The 25,268-nt window shown below is 34.3% G+C and overlaps 1 long non-coding RNA gene across 1 annotated transcript; it reads left to right on the forward strand.

The window, feature by feature from the left end:
- Positions 1-12,232: 12,232 nt before the first annotated feature.
- On the forward strand, positions 12,233-24,086 carry LOC143081660 (uncharacterized). Its single transcript, XR_012980012.1, has 7 exons — positions 12,233-12,440; positions 14,898-15,156; positions 15,840-15,989; positions 18,481-18,870; positions 22,709-22,978; positions 23,287-23,412; positions 23,934-24,086. It is a non-coding gene; the product is annotated as an uncharacterized LOC143081660 (long non-coding RNA).
- Positions 24,087-25,268: the final 1,182 nt, after the last annotated feature.

The following is a 25,268-nucleotide window of genomic DNA, read 5'->3' on the forward strand; positions in this document are numbered from 1 at the left end:
CACCACATGATGGTGTTTCAAGTTTAGCCCCTTGTTAAAATGAATAGGCTTATACTATAGAATCAATATAAAAAAAAACATGTGTCTGATGCAGTGATTCACAGACTTAACTGACTCATGACTTGAACAGTCGATACTGATGCTGCTGTCATTGCTGTGTCATTATTCCGTGACATGGGGGCAGATGAACTTTGGCTTGTATTTGGAAGTGGAAAAAGCCTTAGATATAATCTATCCGTGACCTTTCAAGTGCACGTTTACTTGAAAGGGAACTTCGTTGTTGACATGGATGGCGTTTGAAGATGTGGCTTAATGATTTAGAATGATTATTGATCAGCCAACATCACCAGATATGGATTTGATAATGCCATTGATAAAACGATACGTGGTTTTGTAGTAAGGCCGAAAAAAACTTATCAGATGGGGTTTACGAAGCAAGAAAACATGTTTTTGAAAGTGGAAAGACTTATTGATGATATTTGAACGACTCGGTCTAATATTTTTCATCATGTAAAACGTGCAATATACCATGGCGGGTGTGGATGAGTAACAAGCTTGAGATTTGGTTTCTATGCTTACTATTCCAGACGCTTATAATTGCGGGGAAAATATGAAACATTGGAACCCCTTTGGACAACTCTTTGTGAGGCCTCTTCACCTTATCAGGAGCTTGTACATTATTGATGTAAAAACCAATACCGCCGCTGTCTTAGTAAATGAGGAAAATCAGCTTTCCGATTGTGAATATTTGCGGCCATAAATGATCTGTACTTTTAAAGATGTTTTAGTACTACAGTGATTTTATCTTATTTTCATCAATCTATCCAAATAAAAGCTCTATTTCGAAGATATGGACTGAGGACTCATCTTTGAAATTTACTCCAAATTGGTTTTATATACCGGAAGTGTTAGCTTTGTATTTAATCATTATCTATAGAATACAATAGGTGGTTTAGAAGATTACTTAAAGCCAAAACCAAATGGTTACTGACCAGCACAAAAAAAAAAAACCCAGTTTCTTTACATTTTGAAATAAAGTTGAATATTAAAGTAAAATAATGATGTTTCATGTCCGCCAATTTGACTATAACCGGAAGTAATGTTTTTAAAGACATATGTCTTATGTATTGTATCCATTAGCAGCATCAAAGAAAGGTTCCTGAACAATTTAATGATAGTAGCAATACCCTCCTTTAAAAATAAACTTATTTTTGTACAATGTCCGCCATGTCGGATTTTACGGAAAGTAGGGTTTTAAAAGACATCTAATCTATATAAAATATCCAAAAGTAGTACATAACAAAGGTTTGTTCCAAATATTATTATATCAGCATGATAAAAACCGCTTTTCACACACTTACACTAGCCTCTGATATTTGGATGATTTAAGTATGATGTCGGCCATTTAAGATTTTTACCGGATGTGAGACATTTTTTTCAAATGCCTCCTTATCTTGAATAAAAGAGTTACAGCTGAGCTGAGTCTATGCCAAATTTTATTCCTGTAGCATGATTTGCACAATTTTTCACAAAGCGGCCGTATTAATTTCTGATACATCAGATCATCGAATCAGCTATTCCATAACATACCAAGTACTTTTGTGTTTTGTCCGCATATAGTAGTACTTTTTTCCGTTTTAGCTAGCTTACGTATATCCACACGGTTTGACGTCCATGATCGTAGATAGAATCCAGTTTCCTCCATCCTTGATCTCCCTTCCTTATAGTCAGCCCACCCTCGTTCTGTAAACTTAACAGAATGTTGTCCACATACAAATCAGTCATTCAAACTTTGCGAATTATGCAATTCAAGTCCTAAAACAATGTTTGTGTTTGCACAAGTTTTCCTAGTGTTGTAATGACTTCTACTTGATCGAATTTTGTATTCTCCTTTGTTTCATCTAATCTTCGGTATACCTTGAACTACACGTATTTTGAGACTTATTATCTGAACAACGGAACCGAAATTACGTTAGTCATTGCGAAAAGCAGATTAGCGCAAGTGAAAACCCTTACATAACCGCAACTAGAACTTATGGCCACAGTTATTGGAACTAGACTAGCTTTTCATGTAAAATCGACCTTCTAATGTAAAAACGTGGCTTTCTGGTCGGATAGCTGTATAGTTTTGCACTGGTTAAATCATCGAAACTGTTTAAACGATTTATTGTGAATCGAGCGCGAGGAATAACAAAATCTACAAAATCAACATTAATGGAGATATTGCCCAAAAGAATGCAACCCAACCAATCTCTTAACACGAGGAATTGACGTCGATCAATATACATCGATAGTGTCCTTTAAAAAAGACAGAATTAGTTAACGGTATTGACAATTACAGAAAAAAACGAAGACGAGGAATTTCTAAACAATGAAGTTCATACTGATCACTATGATATCAGTAACGTTATAGACAATTGGAAATATTGAAATTTTCAGGAAAGTGATTTGAGTAACTGCTTACGTTCAGCGGTTCATATTTAACTACCAATATACCGATATACCAAACATCTGAGATAAAAACACAAGGCAATATCCTAGCACTAGACAATTGTGACTCTTCATAGATGACGGTAGCTTTTTGAGATGCAATGGAAGGATTCACAGCGGAATCATTTTAGAGAATACCAAATTTCCGTATTTATTACCTGCGAATCATTTACTTACCAAACTGATAGTGACAGACGCACACGAGCGTTCACTTAATTCGGACTCAATGCTACGCTTACTTACGTACTACAATCGTATTGGGTACCGATACTTAGACAATATGTTAAGTAATAATTGATCAAGTTTGTTGTTAATCATTGTAATGTTACGTAAGTGTCACGTGTTGACATTAGAGTCAAAATAGATATACATACATCTATTCGCTTTTGTTATTGTTAGCTATATAGTTGTCCGATGTAACCTCTTAACGATATTGGTGTCAAGTGAACCTCTTAACGATATTGGTGTCAAGTGACAAGGATGAATTTACAGCTGAAATCGATACTAGCAGGACATAGTAGTGCCGTCTCCGGAATATTCCAGAAATTCGACGAAAAATGGGGAGAGCGGCACAAAACTTGTTGATTCCAATAACCTTCGAAACAGAAATCGTTAACTCTGATGATTATTTATTTAATCTAGAAAAAAAATACAGCCAATAGCAAAATTTATCTAAGTACAAACATCAACGCTAAACACAAATGCCACAAGTTCGCAACATCACGCAAACGTACATGAATGCATAATTTTACATACCTTCATACAAGAGCTTACGTTATTTTTTTCGACAAAATTGAAACATATGTACGTGGTTTAAAATCCCTTGGTCAGACAGAGAATACAGATGACCCATTATTGGTCCCAATCATATTGAAAAAGTTACCGGGGACGTACGAATAAATCTTACAAGACACCATGAATCAAATAGTTGGCAATTAAATGAACTACTACATATACTATCGCAAGAACTCAACATTATGGAGAGAGGCAATTCCTCTGATCATACGGAAACTTAAACCACTACAGCAGCATTTCACACCAATGCAAAGGTACGTACAAAATAAATCAACACAAATAAACGTAAAATCATGTGTACTTTTGTAACGAATCACATGTTCCCGTTAATTGCACTAAGATAATTGATCAAACAGCAAATATTTCTGTTGTTAAACAGCATCGTTTATGTTTTAACTGTCTTTGACCCCCAATATAGCTAATTGCAAATCACACAAAAGTTGCAGGAAATGTAAAATAAAGCAGCATACTAGTTTATGCAAAGACGAGGTTAAAAAGATGAAAAACAGAGAAACACTAATGAATATATTACTAGTAACACAATTCAGTAAACACAACACAACGCGAAGAAAACGGGTACAGTTCTTCACTCACAGACACAGAATAAAAACTGTCGTAGCGCAAGTAAGTTCAGGCATTCAATGTACTTACACAAACACATTATTTGACAAGGGCGCACATATGCCCTCATCACAGAAAAATAAGCTACAGAGCTTGATTTGACAATTACCAGACAGAAGACCATAAACTTGTCAGGATTTTGTGACACAAGTGATGGCACAGACAACGGCAAATTACCTATCAACGTTTTGATTGTACTAGAAATAGCTGTACCAATGAAGACTTATGTACGTAATATAACAAATTTAAAGTATTTGTTTGGCTTGAAATTAGACCATCCGGTCTCACATGACCCAATGGTTGAAGATTCTCTATTGAATTATATCTAATTCGATTATTACTGGTCAATTGTCGATGATAGAATAATATGAGGAACAGGACCTACTACCGTCAAGTCGGAAATCCGTAACCTTCTGTCCGGCACAATCAATTGAATACCTGCAAATCCAGATCACACACTTACGTCAATGATGAACATATTAGTAGGTGACCCAAATAGTCAACTAACCGCAAACAGATTCAAGTCAGTATAATTTGGAGCAACTTTCTCTCCGTTTATCCTAAATGCTGTTATACGTAAACATTTGACTGCAATTCAACAGACTGGACAGCAATGTTAAAGAAATACTTTTATGTTGACAATATTATATCGAGCTTTAATTAACAAAGAGCTTTGTTAGACTTCTTCCATGCATCACGTTTAGTATTTGTAAATGATTTGTATGATGCGAGAGCATAAGAAATTGAACATTTATCAAAATCATCATGTAACCGAGAAGCTATTCTTATGGAACAATTTTGTTCGGTGGATGGTGGGAGAGATTGAGAGGAATAACGAAAAACTGCATTAAACGAGCACATATGGACAATAAAACACTCAACACGATAATGACTGAAGTAGAACGTTTACTCAGTGATCGCCCACTAACATACGTTTCATCGGATCAAACGCGGACGACGAACCCCTTACTCCGTCACATTTATTATATTGAAAACGGACCAAGACGCTACCGTATAACGGCCTTAAAGACTGTAGTTAACAACCAGGAACCAAAGACACTACGCATGAACCAGTAACTGGCTAGACAATCGAAGTTTCTTTCATTAATTCTTAAAAACTACATAAAAAGATGGAAGCAGGAATACATAAATTCGCTTAGGAAATATTACCGATACACAGATCGAAACACATAGAACATTAACGTCGGAAATATGTAGTTCAGATTCAGGACTATGTATCTAGAGTAAATTGGACTTTGGCGATCATTGACAAATTATTTTACGGCAAAGATGGACTTACACGATCAGCCATAATTCGAACAAAAACTGGTTTGATATCTAGACCAATCATCAAACTTGAATTCTTTGGAATTTGAAAATATAGCAGCTCAGAGTGAGGAAAAGACTAAAATAAAAACATAGACTAACATGTGTTAAATATAAATCGTGAAAAGTAAAATGATAACGTGTGATTAGCATATGGACATTAAAATGAATTTAAACCGTGGGCTGTTAAATATTTTACATATAAACTTTAAAATTTTACTAGTAATTTATTTTATTAGAACTTTAATAATTAATGTTGTGATCACTTTCATTTATTTTAAAGTAATTTATGTGCGGCCCAAGTATGTTAAGAGCAAAATCACAAACGCAACGTTCTCGCTGCCCATATTCATTGTAACACGTGTGACATGTTGACATTAGAGCTTGAATAGAAAGAATTATTCACACGAGTCATTATATCAGAGGGAGAGGTATCCATTGCCTCAAAAATTACCAAAATCTTTAATGCCCTAGACTCGTACGACTTAGCCAGGAAAGGATAAGGTTGGTACCTTTATATATCACAAAGTCGAAATGAACTATTGCCAGCTGGCCAAACCAAGACATTTTCCACATGGGTCATGACACAAGAGGTATATGTAGTAGTTGTATAATGGCCCATAGTACTTATGTCTTGACCCGTACGAGTTTGTCAGGAGGGGATAACAAGGGTTGTGGTACTCTGATTCATCACGAAGTCGAAAAAAACTATTGCCGGATGGCCAAATTAAGAAATTCTCCACGTGGGTCATTATAACAGAGGAAGAAATAGGAATTGCCTCTAAAATGACCCATACTACTATACCCTAGACCGTACGACCTAGTCAGCAAAGAGAAAGATGGGCACCTTTATATATCTCAAACTCGAATTGAACTATTGACGACTTGTCAAACTAAAAGATTCTCCTCGTGGACCATGATACAGAGGTTAAGGTACTAATTACCTTTAAAATGACCAGCAAGTAAAAGTATGTTTGAATATTTTGATATACAAGAGTACTTCCCTTACCCTTTTCCTACCAATACGTACGGATCTATGATATACGATACATGGGCCTTTTTAGAGAAAACACCTACGCTAATCTTTTTGTTAGCCCACAAGGAAAAACTCTTAGTTTGGTCTTTGTGATATACAAGAGTACTTCCCTTTGCTGTTCAACAGGTACGGGTCTAGGACATAAGAACCATGGGTAATTGTCGAGGCAACATTATTCAATACATCTGATATGTTTGACAACGCAATCAGGGTTAGTGCTATGGCCAATCTTAAAGGCAATGGCTACCTCTACCTCTGCTAATATGGTCCACGTTTAGATTATCTTAGTCGGTCAGCTGGCAATATTTCATTTTGACTTCGTTGTACACCGGGATACTATATCCCCCTTTAAACCGTCTGCTGACAAATTTGCACAGGTCTAGGGCATGATTGTTATTGACCATTTTAGAGGAAATGCCTACCTCTACCACTGGTATAATGGCCCACGTGGAGAATCTCATAGTTTGGCCAGCCGGCAATAATTCAGATCGAATTCGTTGTATACCGTGACACCATATCCCCCCTATTAACCCTTTACTGACAAACTCGTACGGGTCTAGGGTATAAATGCTCTGAGCCATTTTAAAGGCAATAAGTACCTCTTCCTCTGGTATCATTGCCCACGTGGAGAATCTCTTCGTTTGGCCAGCCGGCAATAGTTCATTTTCGAATTTGTGATATACCAGGGTACCCCCCTTATCCTTTTCTGACTAACTCGTACGGGTCTAGGGCATAAGTGCTATGGGCCATTTTAGATGCAATACCAACCTCTACCTCTGGTATAATGGTCGATGTGGAGAATCTCTTAGTTTGGCCAGCCGGCAATAGTTCAGTTCGAATTCGTTGTATCCGGGATACCATATACCCCCTTAGAACCCTCTACTGACAAACTCGTACGGGTCTTGGGTATAAGTGCTATGGGCCATTTTAAAGGCAATAAGTACCTCTTCCTCTGGTATCATTGCCCACGTGGAGAATCTCTTCGTTTGGCCAGCCGGCAATAGTTCATTTTAGAATTTGTGATATACCAGGGTACCCCACTTATCCTTTTCTGACTAACTCGTACGGGTCTAGGGCATAAGTGCTATGGGCCATTTTAGAGGCAATACCAACTTCTACCTCTGGTATAATGGTCGATGTGGAGAATCTCTTAGTTTGGCCAGCCGGCAATAGTTCAGTTCGAATTCGTTGTATCCGGGATACCATATACCCCCTTTGAACCCTCTACTGACAAACTCGTACGGGTCTAGGGTATAAGTGCTATGGGCCATTTTAAAGGCAATAAGTACCTCTTCCTCTGGTATCATTGCCCACGTGGAGAATCTCTTCGTTTGGCCAGCCGGCAATAGTTCATTTTCGAATTTGTGATATACCAGGGTACCCCCCTTATCCTTTTCTGACTAACTCGTACGGGTCTAGGGCATAAGTGCTATGAACCATTTTAGAGGCAATACCAACCTCTACCTCTGGTATAATGGTCGATGTGGAGAATCTCTTAGTTTGGCCAGCCGGCAATAGTTCAGTTCGAATTCGTTGTATCCGGGATACCATATACCCCCTTTGAACCCTCGACTGACAAACTCGTACGGGTCTAGGGTATAAGTGCTATGGGCCATTTTAAAGGCAATAAGTACCTCTTCCTCTGGTATCATTGCCCACGTGGAGAATCTCTTCGTTTGGCCAGCCGGCAATAGTTCATTTTCGAATTTGTGATATACCAGGGTACCCCCTTATCCTTTTCTGATTAACTCGTACGGGTCTAGGGCATAAGTGCTATGGGCCATTTTAGAGGCAATACCAACCTCTACCTCTGGTATAATGGTCGATGTGGAGAATCTCTTAGTTTGGCCAGCCGGCAATAGTTCAGTTCGAATTCGTTGTATCCGGGATACCATATTCCCCCTTTGAACCCACTACTGACAAACTCGTACGGGTCTAGGGTATAAGTGCTATGGGCCATTTTAAAGGCAATAAGTACCTCTTCCTCTGGTATCATTGCCCACGTGGAGAATCTCTTCGTTTGGCCAGCCGGCAATAGTTCATTTTCGAATTTGTGATATACCAGGGTACCCCCCTTATCCTTTTCTGACTAACTCGTACGGGTCTAGGGCATAAGTGCTATGGGCCATTTTAGTGGTAATACCAACCTCTACCTCTGGTATAATGGTCGATGTGGAGAATCTCTTAGTTTGGCCAGCCGGCAATAGTTCAGTTCGAATTCGTTGTATCCGGGATACCATATACCCCCTTTGAACCCTCTACTGACAAACTCGTACGGGTCTAGGGTATAAGTTCTATGGGCCATTTTAAAGGCAATAAGTACCTCTTCCTCTGGTATCATTGCCCACGTGGAGAATCTCTTCGTTTGGCCAGCCGGCAATAGTTCATTTTCGAATTTGTGATATACCAGGTTTCCCCCCTTATCCTTTTCTGACTAACTCGTACGGGTCTAGGGCATAAGTGCTATGGGCCATTTTAGAGGCAATACCAACCTCTACCTCTGGTATAATGGTCGATGTGGAGAATCTCTTAGTTTGGCCAGCCGGCAATAGTTCAGTTCGAATTCGTTGTATCCGGGATACCATATACCCCCTTGAACCCTCTACTGACAAACTCGTACGGGTCTAGGGTACAAGTGCTATGGGCCATTTTAAAGGCAATAAGTACCTCTTCCTCTGGTATCATTGCCCACGTGTAGAATCTCTTCGTTTGGACAGCCGGCAATAGTTCATTTTCGAATTTGTTTTATACCAGGGTACCCCCCTTATCTTTTCCTGACTAACTCGTACGGGTCTAGGGCATAAGTGCTATGAGCCATTTTATAGGCAATACCAACTTCTACCTCTGGTATGATGGTCGATGTGGAGAATCTCTTAGTTTGGCCAGCCGGCAATAGTTCAGTTCGAATTCGTTGTAAACCGGAATACCATATCCCCCCTTTTAACCCTCTACTGACAAACTCGTACGGGTCTAGGGTACAAGTGCTATGGGCCATTTGAAAGGCAATAAGTACCTCTTCCTCTGGTATCATTGCCCACGTGGAGAATCTCTTCGTTTGGCCAGCCGGCAATAGTTCATTTTAGAATTTGTGATATACCAGGGTACCCCCCTTATCCTTTCCTGACTAACTCGTACGGGTCTAGGGCATAAGTGCTCTGGGCCATTTTAAAGGCAATGATATAAATTGTTAATGTCAAGATTAATGACTGAGATTGGTCTCCGTAATTTTGAAGAATTATATGTCATTGAAATAGTACTTGACAGTTTTTATTTTTCTGTTGTTTTTATTTCTGCAATTAACTATGTTTCTATTTTTTCTGATCTGTTTAAATAGAAAATACTGTCTGTATTGTATGTTTTAGTTTCATGATTGGAAGTTATATTTGTAGACAACGAACAACGAACAAATTATGGAACACCCATATGACCATCAATTCTCTGTAATTCCTAAATTTCTATACTAGTATTCAATCATTTTTTTTTATTTATTGTAGCTTACATTAATTCAATAATCACAAAATTTTAATAAGAACTGTTCTTTACTTTATTTGTTTGTTGTAATGTCCCATTAAATTTCTATATTTAATTATATTTATTTCAACTTGTTATTGCTTCAGTTTACATTATTTCTCTTATCACAGAATGTTAAAAGACCATTACTTTGTTTTATATTTATGGAAGCATTTGCATTGTTTTATTACATTTACAATGTTATTTAAAGACGCAGACCTAGAAGTCCTTGAAGAAGACCAAAAGTTAATTTAGTAAACGCGGACCTCGAAGAAGACACCCATTGACATGCCTGTTTGAAGTAATATCACATATAAATAGGAACGTTATTTAATCATATAGTTATCGTTCATAGTTTCTAACAACACTTCTTCGAACGCAAGTCATCTCATGAATATTATTGCCGGCTCATGAATATTATTGAAGGCTGGCCTCATGAATATTAACGCCGGCTGCTATCGACGGCTAGATCCACACTAGTGATTTGACCGATTCCAAAAGTTAAAGATAGAAACATCGTAGATCGAAGAAGTCCAAAGTTAAACTTTAAATCGAATGACTGCAATTAGATAAAATATAATAGTTAATACAATCAGATATCATTTTAATATCATTTCAATTATAATTATTTCTTCTCTTTTTATCCGAGATAATGAAATTTTGTATCTACATTCATGAGTATATCATTATGTTATTAGTAACTGTATTACTATTATAATGATTTTTGACTCGAATGAGAAGTTGCGTATTTAGAAACTACCCATCACATACATTTACTAGTGACTTTGTGTATTTGTAATGACGCCTTAAAAAAAGTTCAATTCTCCGTTGATATATTTAGAAATTCTAACGTAAATATGACCAAAACGCTATCTGGCAAAGTTTACCTTAGATAGTCTAGAGAGGGGAAAGTTTTGAAGGTTAATTTTAATTCTAACAGATCCTCACGTATTTTTTTTTTTTTAAATATGCAAACACGGCTTTGAAGTTTTTAGGTATAAGCGTATAACTATGAAAGATCTTCTTTTAAACATCAAATTTATAGAAATAATTCAAATGATACTAAATAGACAATAAGAAAAAATATGTCGAAGAAAAACAGACAAAAACATGGCAATAAAAAATCGACGACAAGACACAACAATCTACAAAACTACACAGAAAACTAAAGACGGAGTAACCGATCATCAAAAACTGCAAGTGGTATCGAGTAATTTGGAAATATACATTTTTGTAATCATATCCGCACTGGTCTATTTGTGTCAATCGTCGTGTTGTTCATGGCAAGTACAAGTTATGTGATAATTCTCAGTCGGTGAAGTCACGATCGAGGGAGAGAGGGTGGTATTATAGCCAGGATAATTTGAACGTATCCGTGATCCTCTGTGACAAATACATTTCATAGGGTAGCCAACCATATAATGTTGAGGTCCTTCAATATGTTAAAGGGACGACTACAACTTTACACTTGGTCCAATAGCCTCCCTGTAAGCAGTGGGGGAAATCATGAATAGAAACACGATATAAAAAGAAGATGCCTTTTTGTGATATGCATGATTGCCAATGAGACAACTCTCCACAATAGATCAAATGATACAGAATTTATTACAACTATGTGTCACCGAACGGCCTTCAACAATAAGCAAAACCAATACCGCATACTCGCTATAACAGGCCCCTATAAGACGTTAAAGCCCATACCTCATAGTCAGCTTTAAAAGGCCCCTAAGCGCAATACCAAGCTCGTTTGAGTTTTTTCTCTCCATATTTAACTATTTCTAATGATTTTAATCTTATACCGCCGTACATTCATCGGTTTTACATGGTAAAACCCGAACTTTATAAATAAACAAGGTTTTTACATACTAATTAATTCAGGACGTTATACACTAAAAGAGACGATTGAAAGTTATAGTTAGCAAATATATGCTTATTAACCATCAAGCAAAGTTTGAAAAAAACATGACAGATGTCTGTATACGACTTGTTGTTCGTAGCACTCCCTAGACGATTCTTAAAAATTGACGTAGATATAAATCGTGACCATACAAAGTTGGTCGAGTTTATCCATCTATGCACTGCTACGACTAACAGATATTTTCAATTATTTCTATTTTCTCCCATTCTATTTGAAATGTCATTCTCTATTATGATATAACAATAGGTGTTATTGATCAAGCATTATGTGTATGACAATACAGAAATATTACACTAGGGAGAGTCAGGTTACGATGGCACAACATTGGTAATAATTTTAATGAAAATTATACCTTATAAATACACTATAGTAGAATAAAGCACTTATTTTGTCTTTCTAGCTTCCATACTTTTCATATAAATGTAATACATATGCAGACATTTAATAATTATAAACTGCATGCTTAGTCTCATCTTTATGGTTTTACTTATTAATATAATTAAATTCATTAATAATTCAAACCTGTATACGTTTAGAATGTCATTTTATCAATTAGAAAATTTGCAGCATGCTACACAAACAACATGGGACATGTCTAGTTATGAAAATGATTGTTCCGTCAGTGGATGATTCTTTCTGTATCATGTCCTACGGATGGATGCTTTAAAATTAGTTTCGACCATTGGAAATAATTCATCCTTTGGTCAGTCTGCTTCGGACATTATACACGTTGAAGATGAAGAGGTAAGTCTTACTCCAATTAGCAAAACGTGGCGTTTTTGGAAGTGATGTCTTGAAACATTTGATGAAAAGGAAGGGATAAAGAACATTTTTTTATATAGAACAGAAGATTATATATACAAGGGAAATTTCACTCACGTTAATTTCACGTGGATTAAGATTTATGTGATCATTAATCTCTAGCGAACTTATACTTGAAATTCCAGTAATCAGATTTCATATATATTTTTGTAGTTTCATGCGAATCTCAAATCGTGTGAAATTCAGGTTATTATAAATTTACGCCAGTTTCATGTAAAGTTCGTTTGATGTGAATTTTACGTGACTTTTTAAATAGATGTTACAGTATGTGAGATTCAAGTGAAGGTCTTATGAGCTAAATTTGCCTGTAGAATGAAAACGGGAGAAAATATGAATAGCTAAGAAAAGGGAAATCATTAGGACGTGTAATACAAAAAAAAAATGACTACAATGTCGTATACGCACTTCTTTAACTTTCATTTGGCCTTACCAAACTTTTAAAGAAAAGTCTGTTTATAACGTCTTTATAGATACCAGGATTTAGTACACCAAACGTAACAGTTTCTTTAATAGTTATCAAGGGAACCAGGATTATAATTGTGTACGCCAGACGAGCGTTTCGTCTACATAAGACTCATCAGGGACGCTCATATCAAAATATCTATATACTAGTAAGTCAAACAAGTACAAAGTTGAAGAGCATTGAGGATCTAAAATTCTAAAAAAATTGTGCCAAATACAGCTAAGGTAATCTATGCCTGGGATAAGAAAATCCCTAGTTTTTCGAAAAATAAAACGTTTTGTTAACAGGAAATTTATAAAAATGACCACATAATTGATATTAAGACACATTTATTAATGACGATCGAATACAAAAAGTAAAAAAGGCCAAATACATTTTTGTGAATACATTAAATATGAAATTTTATAATTAAAAAAACCAAATCAATATTTGATTGAATCACCCTTTGATTGAGAGAAGCACTTAATCATTTGTTATGCATAAAACAAACATAAACATACTGTGTATTATATAGTGCCGCTGACACCTTAATTAAAATTAGAAATAGTCGAACAAATTTGGTTTCACGTATAGATGTAACTGTTAGTAATGGAGATAGAAGAACATTTATACTTGCAATACTCAGATTTCTTGATTGATTAAATTTCTGCATTAATTGTCTAGATATGTAAAGTGAAAATTGAAGAAAGATCCATTAAATGTACTATAATAGTTATTCAAATATAACGAAATACAGAAACTACTTACAACTGTAACTAGGGAGACACAAATTGACAGACTACATGTATAACAAATGTTCGGTGTAACTATGTAACTATGATTTATTAACAGAAAGCAATGACAAGACGTACACTTAATTGTGTTAAGCTGGATGTTGAAATTCCTACGCAATGGCACCAAAATGCACGTGCTGTCTTTGTGCATCAATTGGTTATGAAATCTATTAATTCGATGAATCTCACGCTGAAGAAGTTTGAGATTATTATTTTTTTTACCCATAGAATGAAATTCAAAACAGTGTGGCTGAGGCCATTGATTGACACATTAAATTCATCCATTGACTGGGACAATTTACGTGAACTTTTGTCTGTAACGAGCACTGTTCACGACGTACCTACGATAGACATTTATACTGTGGGGTCACCAAGGTTTCTTAACGCCTTTAATTATAAAAAAAAATCGAAAAATTATATGAATTATATGAATAGCTAAGAAAAGGGAAATCATTAGGACGTGTAATACCAAAAAAAAATGACTACAATGAATCGTATACGCACTTCTTTAACTTTCATTTGGCCTTACCAAACTTTTAAAGAAAAGTCTGTTTATAACGTCTTCATAGATACCAGGATTTAGAGAAGTACCTGTACTTTCTTTTTCTTTGACGGTAACCAATTACTTTAAATCCATATTTTTGGTACTCCAAAAGCTGTTACTCTTTAACAGCATTATATTTAAGATAATCATATCAGACAAGTATAGTTGCAGTTAATTCTAGTTTTTTTTTAACTGAAATTGAGAATGGAAAGGGGAATATGTCGAAGAATTACCCAGACCAGAGACTAAAAACAGTCCAAGACCACCATTAGGATCAACACAGCGAGAGAATAGTTTGATTATGATACCCCTATACCGCACTTTCTTATTGTCATATACATACGGAGATTTGGTATAATTGGCAATGAGACAACTATCCATTACATGTTTGTCCTAATGTTTTGTGTATACTACTAATTTGAAAAATCTTGCGATGTTTAATTTAGATATTGCAAAATTCGACGGAATAGGATAGACCCTGGCAGTATTGTTTGTATGCACACTTTCTTGAAATCGCAACGATAAATCTCGCAATTTTAATTAGTTTTACAGTCTCAATATTAATTAAATTATTCTATATATTATACACTTTTTATAAGGACATACATGTTACAACAAGTTCCCGGATTTCCAGCCCAGATGATCAAAAGAAGCGGAGAGGCAAGAAGATATCTGTACTACATCCCCCTGATGGCGGAATACCTGCATGGAAAATGGTCGGCGTTTGTTTCTTTCTAAACTTCTGCAAAGAGTTCATACGAAATATAATTCTACATTCTGATGGTTTCTCGGACGAAGTAGGAAAAGAACTTGCACAGGATATATACAATGTTTACAGTGGTTTTTCAAAATTTGGAGGTAAAACAAATTAGTTTGTATATGATATATGATCATGCAATTAAAATAACGGAACACCAAACTTCAGGTCTAATAGGTAGCTATGTAAAAATTCTGATTTTTATGAGGTATAGAAATGTAAAAATGTAGACACATGCATTTTCCAAGTATTTATCTCGTCAGTGTATTCAAAGAATAAATCTTAATCCGACAACGTACATGTATGAGATCATAATTTTTTTTAAATTTTGTTTTTTACCAATTACAGTAACAATATAATTTAATTAACTTGCTCTCCTTGGGTATGGGAGGTACTAATGTAGATCCTAAGCCGGGTAAATCTAACGACTTCAAAGTCAATAAGTGCTTTTGAATCCTCAGGTACGCCGAGTTTTGAGAACATACACTTATAAGTCTTGTTTGTAAAGAGCCGAAATAATATTTCAGAGAAGTGTGACATGTCTGTGTCAATTGTCTTAAATGATGAGATACCAATGGCGAAAAAAACATTTGTTCATTATGCCCTAGCTTCCAGTGTAAAGACGGGTATCATCATAGTACCCCATCAACACACTATTATTCTTGATGTGCGATGTTGCAGCTGGATGTTAAGTACTGTCCAATAAACCAATTTTATTGCAAAAGCACACATTGTAAAACAAAATCTATAAATATACAAAATGGTGTGTTTTGTCCTTACACAGGTGTATTTGCGGCTGTTATATCAATTCGGTATGGATACGGAATGGTAGGAATTATAGGATGTATCACTGCAGCTTCCGGTTTACTGTTAGCGTCCCTGTGTACAACATCTCTCCGGGGTTTGATAGCATTGCTAGTTAGCTGTGTTTCCGGTAAGTCTTTAAAGCATCTTATTCAATGATTCAAGGGGCGCGATTTACGAATAAAGAATTTGGTAAAGTTCTCAAATAGTATTTGAATTTTACAGGTTTGTATGATAAGCTTCACATTCAACAAATACGTTTCAACGGTTAATATCCTTTTTTTAAATGTGTTTTTTTGGGGGGTATTTTGGTGTTGTACTTGTAATTGGACACCGTGAAATAGAAAAAAAAGTGAAAAAATCAGTAAAAATAGATGAATATCTATAATTGGCTGTGAAGTGAGTTACATGTAGAAGACACAAATAGAATAATATTTAGATATTTTGGTTTTATTCTGCTTTAGATTCAGATTCCTTCTAATAATCCGACTGTTTTTCGGTTTTGTAACTGTTACTACACAACATGTGATAATATCAATTTCAACCGACTTTAACATGAAAAAATTAAAACAAAAACTAAACAAACAAACAGACAAGTAAAATATGTTTTAGATCCATATGACTATATGGACACAATAAGATGTTTAAACTCATATGGTGCCGCTTTAGCGGCGAAAAAAACATCATAGTTTACTTAGATTGAAGGTCGATGTTTTACCATATCTATTTGCAGAAAGTCTGATAATAAATAATTCATGTATAAGGATTTTTATAAATGCTTTAAAGAGGCCCATTCCTTGGTTTTCCTTGGCATAAAATACGAAGAGAAACAAACGTTAAACACTTTTGAAAAGAAATTTGTTCGTACTCTGAAAAGAGAGATCATACGGCGATTCGTGTTTGAATTTCAGGCTGATAATTGTAGTCGCAAAACGTGTAGTATTATAGATGATTGGCATACATATTTGAGTGTTGTTTTATATAAGATAGTTTTATACTGTAACATGTCCGTTGTTTTTTAAGTGGGGTTGGAACCAGGGATCGTTAAACCAGTTAAACATATTATAAAAATGAGGTGAATGTGATATAATTGTCAATGAAATAATAAAATTTCTATCAGAGTCAAAATAAACTGAATCTAAGCAATTATAGGACGTTAACAATGAGCAAAATAATACATCGGATTATTAGCTACAAAGGACTCTGCGGATATATTACATAACGAGAATAAAACACGGAAATCCCGGATCGAAACCCATTGTTTTTGGTTTTTTTGCAGATCTTCTTAATTGTCGTCAATTTTTTCTCAAATCAAATACTATTTCATTTATGTTGTAATCGTTAGTACAAAAATAGCAATGCAAAAGAAATATTCTCATGGGTGTGACCTTTCACGCTTTACCAACAATGGAACGGTTCTATCTAAAGGCATTATGTCATGACAAATATCAATCATGAATCAAGATCACACATGTATGTGACAGTCTATTAAGTAATTCAAAACCAAGCAATTCTAGAAATTAATTCTATTGCATCGATTTTATTATGTTTTTATTTTATGTTTAAATGAACATTGCCCTGGTATATTTTTATGCCCCTGCTGCTGGGTGACAAAAGCAAAATATTCTCCCTTGCATGTCTGTATGTCCATTCCCTCCGCAAGTGGTTTTCTTTTTTCTAATTTCAATTAGCCTCCTACGGAACTTAAACACTATGAAATTTACATATCAAACACAGATCAAGCTTGAATTTGGATGGTGTCCCTTTAATCACTGTCAAGCCAATTCTACACTGGAAAACAAATTGAAGAAATGTGTCCATTTTTGATTCAATAATAAGAATGCCAAACATAGATAACGTATCTTATTTTAAAAATTATATGAATCATTTACGTTACTAAACCGGCTTTTATCTCAACAAAACGGTTTCTGAAACTATCAGACCAAAATGTTTGATTTAATATTTTAAAAACGATGGTGTTTTGTTCTGTTTCCCCATTTTTAATTGGCCATAGTATTGCGTGTCGTCGACTTATTGTTTTGATTGCCGTGTGATATCTTCATCCATTTGTATGGCCCACCTACGATAGTAGAGTGTCATTATGTTTTCTGGTCTGCGGGTCCATTAGTCCGTTCGTTCGTTCGTCCGTCTGTCCAGCTTCAGGTTAAAGATTTTGGTCAAGTTAGTTGAAGATGAAGTGAAATCATCTTAAAACTTAGTACACATAGTCTCTATGATATGATCTTTCTAACTTGAATGTCAAATTATATGTTTGACCCAAATTTCGCGGTCCACTGAACATAGAAAATAATAGTGCGAGTTTCAGGTTAAGTTTTTGGTTCAAGTTTTTGGTCAAGGTAGTTTTTGATGAAGTTGAAGTCCAATCAATTTGAAACTTAATACACTTGTTCTCTATACGATGTTTTTTTCTAATACACATGTTCTCAATCCGATGTTCTTTCTAATTTAAATGCCAAATTAGATTTTTGACCCCAATTCCACGGTCCACTGAACATAGACAATGATTATGCGAGTGGGGCATCCGTGTACTATGGACACATTTGTGTTTTGTCTTACATCAAAGGATAACAGACCAATGTTTTTAAATTGTTATTTTTCAGGAATAGGAACCGGATTTATGGAATATGCGATTCTCGTTGTTGTTTTAGAATATTTTTCTACCAAAAGAGTGAAAGTAATAATTATTGTTAATATAGCAACAACGGCGGTAAATGTCATATTTTCGGTACTGCTGGAATTAAAGAACCATTACCCCGAGTTAGTGTTACCATGGAGTTTAACCTTTCGTTACCAAGCTATAGGAATGGCAGTAGCAGTAATAGCTAGTGGTTTTATACGCACCCTTGAACTTGAACCGGAGCCGGATATTAAAAAGATCTACCGGCATCATCATCTACAGTATTCAGACTTCTCACCAAAAGACTGGAATGGCTTGGTGAAGGATCTCACTTTTTATCTGTACATTGTGTTTTTCTTGTTATATGATTTTGGTAAGTAATAAAAATTTTCAAAAAATGCACGCCGTCTTTCCTGTTTCCAATTTTACGCTTAAACATAATCTATTAGAATCTTTGTCATTTCTTTTTTTGAAAGCCAAAGGTTTCAAACTTTCAAGGATGGAAGCAAACAGTTTTCAGCATTACTGTTACAAGAAAAGAGAGCAGCATTAAAATAAGTCGTTAAATAGAAAGTGTTCAACTTTAAAGTGGTAGCTTTTTATATGTTTGGTACATTCGATGCGCTATCCTCAATTTAATGTCACAAGTAACGCTAAGAACCATGCAAGTGAAAGCAAATATTGTGTCAGTACCTGAATACGCCCAAAACAGATTATTATAGTAGAACATGTTACTTAAGTTGATTTTAAAAATTATAAAAATATGAAGTAATAAAGATATGGTTGGGAGAAAATTAATTTGCTAAAAATAGAAGCAATGCATACTGAGTTTTGAATCACAAACTATTAGCGCAAATGGTATATGATTTTTTATTGTATTATATATTTTTACTTGGCATAATTGAGTTATCCTATACTCTTCATTCATTATATTTCTAGTGTATTTTCTATATTAGTTCGGCTCCAAATTGTCCCAACGGCATATACATTGTCCTCCACTTAACGTTAAATGTAATTGCTAAGTTACCAAACTGATGGAATAGGAAAAATGAAATATATTTTGCTAGGTCACATACATTTCGATGATTAGAAGTTTAAAAGTTGATGCGCAGTGAATAATATATATAAAAAAACAACTAACCATTTTTGGATCAAAACTTTACATATACTAACCAGTGATGCAGTTGTTTAAATGTTTCAATTGGTGTAAAACAGTAGTCGAGAAATAGGCAATGCGTGCTTTCTGAATTGCATTTTATGTACTTATTTTGTATAATCATAATATAAAATTCCCAGTGAAAAAAACAACCTATAATAGTACTAACCTTTAAAGAAAACAGCAGCATCAATAACCATTTTACAATATATTGTGGGGTATTGTTCACAAAATTGAAATTCTACAACCAATATCTTCTGTTTACACTAAATATAAGAATATAAATTTATTATCGCCACAACACAATGCCACACGTCATAGATATTGACTTTCTAGTGAAAAAAAATTGCACATGCATACTCTGGACAATATATTCACCAATTTTTTTTTTTTTATACTAGTGGCGAATAATAGCTCGAAATATTGCCCCATGTTTACTGTTGAAAAACATAACTGTTCTGATCTGTAGACATATTTTAGCTGTGTTTGGTTGTTGGTTTGGTTCCCATAACCGTTTATCGAATGAGAAGGACCGACAAACATGCCTTAACCAGTCAATTCTACAGTTATACAGAAAGGACTTCAGGGGAAAGTGACTGACAAGGCGGATCGTGATATGGATATACAGAACACAGTCATATTGGCATATCAAATTCCCAGTCACAGTTATCACTCTTTCATGCCAGTACAATTGTTTTCTTTCCATATCAATACAATATAGCTCGGATCAGGTTAAAACGTTTCAGGAATGTTTTTCATAATGTCCAATATTTATGTATTGATATTGACAGAAATAAATTGCTTCGAACAAATTTGTATTAAATATGTTCTGTCCACATTTCAGTAATTTGAATGATGCTATTGCAATTAGCAATATTTTCAAATAATGCATAGTTGACAATTTTGATTGTTTAATATGTTTTTGGCCAGTTTGATTTTTATGTTCTCATATGTTTTAAGGGGGTTCGCGGGTCTAAATAATTTTTTTAAATTTAATATAGGATTTCTCTATATTTTTTTATAAATGAACTTTATCTTATATGTACTTAATAGAAAAATGAAATAAAAAAATGGGGTCACTGTTCATTTACGCTCACAATCTGCCTTTGAAAGAAGCATACAATTTTGTTAATGTCCTTTTTTTCTGTTGAACTAATAAGAGAAATACATTGTAGCGGTAATATCGAAATAAAAAAAGAACTTAATTACAGAAATCGCTTCAATTTTACAATTATTTAGTTTACATGTATGTACAGCTTATTTGAAAACAACAATAAAAAATATAGGTCACATATGAGTTAAAAAAGATATTTCAATTTTAATGTAAAAAAATGGCTTTTTTGCACCAAAGGGAGATAATTTGGAGCTTTTTCAATGATATCTACATTTTAAAAGTCACCTGCGGCCAACACGAATTAATTTTTTGAAATGATTTTTGTACCATATGATAAAGTAACAAACAACTACTTAAGGTAATAAATGCAATTTGTAATGTATTAAAGTTTAATATTTTTCTGAAAATCTTATGCCCGCGAGCCTCCTTAAGTGGTTGGCTTTCATAGCATTTGCTATTAAATGTACCTGAGGTACGTTATTCAAGAAACACGTGTTGTGTGCACGACAGTTTATTCTAGAATAACGTGTTGTATGCACGGAAGTTATCCAAGACACACGTGATATGTGTATGGAAATTTATTCCAGAAACACGTTTTGTGTGCACAGAAAGTTATTCCAAAAATAATTGTTATGTGCACGGAAGTTTATTCCAGCAACACGTGTTGAATTCACAAATTTCCACATTCTTACATCGACTTCATTTAAGGGCATACGATACAGTTTTGAACCTGTTTTTACAAGTTGCTGAAAATTTGCATATAGGCTATTTTTTACCTGATTAAATCAAATATGTAATAAAAAATATACCTTCATGTGCTACTTTTTGAGTAAAATGAGGTCGAAATTTTGTATATTTGCTCAAAATTCAGATTTGTGTCTGTATTTTCTTTTTCGAAAGAAAGACATAACTTTTTTGTTTTAAAAGATAAACACAAATTGTTTTTTGTTAAATAATCGGTAATTTATGTATTTTATAAGTATCATTCATTAAAAATTATGCAATTTTTATTCCGAAATAACTCTATATTTATCAAATGTTCATGAATAGAGGAAAAAACGTAATTTTTTGCTGCATGTTTATCAAAATTAAAAAAATTGCGCTATTTACAGTTTTATAAAATTTGGGTCACATAATCTCCTTGCAAAATGAAACAAATTGCTGTTTTAAAAAATAGGGGTCCATGCACTCGTTTTCAAATTAAATCAGTTTGAATGATAAAAATCAGTCGAAAAATGCATCTTCTCCCGATATGTCATAGTTTGACCTCGCGAAAATAACATTTTACGTTAGCAACGTCATTACCTTCCCTGTAACTGTATCGTATGCCCTTAATTGCAATGATGTTTCGATGTATTGAGCCATACCCACCACCAATTATCATTGTCCTTGAAACTAGGTACCGTGTAGCATCTTGAAATGCAAGGACGGAGCTAACTTAAGGTTTATAACACTCAGGTCATATATATGGGATGCATGTACCGTATATGTGCAGTGACCTGTATTTGTCATCTTTGTTCTTTGTTCTCTTGAGAATAGTTGTCTCATAAATAATCATACAGTGAATCATATCACATCTCTTTATCTTCATACTGTGAATTTTTGAAAAGAAGACAGGACTTTTTGAAAATGAGCTTTGTTTGAAATAAATTCTTACGTACATTAGCTCCCTTCCTATTTTCTTTCATATTCTAAATTATGTATACTTATTCCTTTTTTTTTTAGGTTAGATAAACTGTGATATAGAATGTTTATTCTTTACACAGAATACTAAAATGCATAAAACAAGCCATTTAGTTTAGCAATCAGTAAGTTTACAATGGCAGACTTTTAATTCCAATATGATATTGGTTGTACATGTATATGTATAGTCGCAAAAACTACTTTCGATGTAAAAATAATGTCTTAATTCTTGATTATTTTATCTTTTATTTTCAATAGCTGAACATCTTCCTGATATAAGAGATTTAACAGAAAACCAAAAATGGGCGTTTGATTCTGACCAGCTAATGACAGCAAAATTTGTGCCTTATATGGGATTTGCGTGTGCCTCACTAGTAATGTGCGCATGGAAGAATCAAACACTTTCCAATATATTAGCTGTACTTGGACCAATTAATTTTATTGCTGGCCTTGCTACATGTGTAATCTTGCCATACACAGACTTTGGCCTTATAGTATTTTATGGCATTATATTTGTAGTGGCTAAACGTAAGTATGATAGGAGTAATTCAGGTAAAATATAATGCTTTAGGAGTGGTGTGAATACAGAGAAAAAATACCTAAAACAAAAGCACTACAACAAAAACAAGCCAAATAACCAACACAAAAAAAGCAAATCATCCCTAATTAAATTATAACAAACCGGATGATTTCTGTATAGTTTGTATTGGTTATGATTTCTACTTTTCAAAAAGCATTCGATGTTTTAATTGAAAATCGATGTTAACGTTGCAGCAAGTGTATACTCATTTTGCACGTTATTCAGATGTATTGCACTTCTTTATTTGGTATTTTAGATTGTATATTGTGGATGATGTTAGATGTAATACCGGACGAATTCGGAAGGAACAACACACGTGTATGTCTAGGTATTGTCTGTTTTGTAGCAGGGGTTTGTGAAATGGGATCCGCCTATGCAAAAGGTTAGATTCAAATGATATTTATTAAGAATTTACTCTTAGACTGATAAAGAATCTTGTATGCTGTTATGCAGTAGTCTATACGATTGTCCTTAAAAAGAACGTTGAACGAATCTACTATCCCCTATTCTTACATCGGACTCGGACTTCCTTTAAACTCAATTTAACTGTGCGTATTACTGTGTGTTTGTTTTTCTACATTGGCAAGAGGTATAGGGGAAGGATTGAGATCTCACTAAACATGTTTAATCTCAACGCTTTTTTTAGCCTGTTCCAGGACAAAGACCTCTGGCCTTTGTTAGTCTTGTATGATTTTTAATGTTAATGACAGCCTCCAGTTTTGGGATTTCTTGCTGTGTTGAGAACCACTATTCAGCTACTTTCTGCTATTTTTTCTAGTTGTATCTCGTTGACACATTCCCTATTTCTGTTATTAACATTGCAATTGATATAACATTAAGTCCGTTTCATATTTACGAAAATGAAATAAAATAATCATTTGGTGTTATTGTTTTGTATTACAGAATCCGCAGAAGACTACATAGAAGAAGAGACAGAGAAATTTAAAGCAGTCTTTATCTTATCTGGTGCTTTAATCATGGCTTCCGGCTTGTTTGGTATATTTATCAGATGCCTAATTGTATTATATAAAGATCCAGAATATCGTCGTCGCAATGGAGACTTGACTTGAATTTAAATTGAAGTGACAAGATGTGCCCCTGTTTGCGCAATGACATAGAACACATGCGCATAATTTGTATCTATATGACGTTAATGATAAAATGTTGTGAAACCGTATGAGATTTATTATCTTAATAGGTACAAAATTCGAAAAGATGATGACCGATTTTAGCTACGCTTATCAATATGTCTTGACATGTGTGTGATTGTGAGGTATTTTTGTTGTTGTTCTTCCGCAGAGTTAACGAAACTGTAACAGATTATCATTTACTGTCCATGAGTGTACGATTGAACATTTTACATTTGCTGTGATCCTATGATAACATTAGAGAAGTGACTCTGAGTAGAAACAAACTCTTGCACATCATGTTATATTTTATTTGACATTAACTTCGTGAGCGTTTAGTCATACATAATCAATAATAATATGAAGCATAATGTTCCGTTACAAATATCCAAGTGAAATGTTACCATTATAGACCCGACGAAAATCACGCGCTATGTGTATCATTGTCGTATAAATATTATTATTTCGTATAATCTAAATTATTTGATCGTTCAAAATGAGTCCCAAGTCATGTGGTCTTTACATATATTTGAAATATCTAGAAATAGAAATTTAAACTTACACCAGGTTTGTTTACCACAACATCGTAGCAACCAATCGAATGCATTTCTATTTTAGATTTGATGTTTTGAAAGTATTTTTATTTTTTGATTGATACAAAGATGTACATTGCATCGACCAAAAGAGGTCAACATTACACTTGTTTTGTACTTATTGAAACGCTATAATTGCATATAATGTTAGTGTAACATTACCCCCCTCCCCCCATATGTTTTCAAAACCAGATGTCAGTAAATAAAAAACCATTGAGACATTTAAACGAACAAAATACGTATTTGTAAATTGAATGAACAATCATGGAATTGATATCAAATATGTTGGTTGTACTAGCATATCTTTTTTCAATAGAGGAAACATGTAACGTTTAAAATTTGTTACTTCCTTTCTCCATTTTAAAAGGATATTTTCCTTGTCAATAAAAGAAAAATCTTTGCGGTCGACCGATATTAAATAAAATATTATCAAAATAATTTTATAATAATATAGTTTCTAACTATTAACATTACAGTAAGCACATATAAGGGAAGAAGGAAACGAATGGCTTAAATAG

This window comes from Mytilus galloprovincialis, chromosome 7 (genome assembly GCF_965363235.1).
Source record: "Mytilus galloprovincialis chromosome 7, xbMytGall1.hap1.1, whole genome shotgun sequence".
NCBI classification, from domain to species: Eukaryota; Metazoa; Mollusca; class Bivalvia; order Mytilida; family Mytilidae; genus Mytilus; species Mytilus galloprovincialis.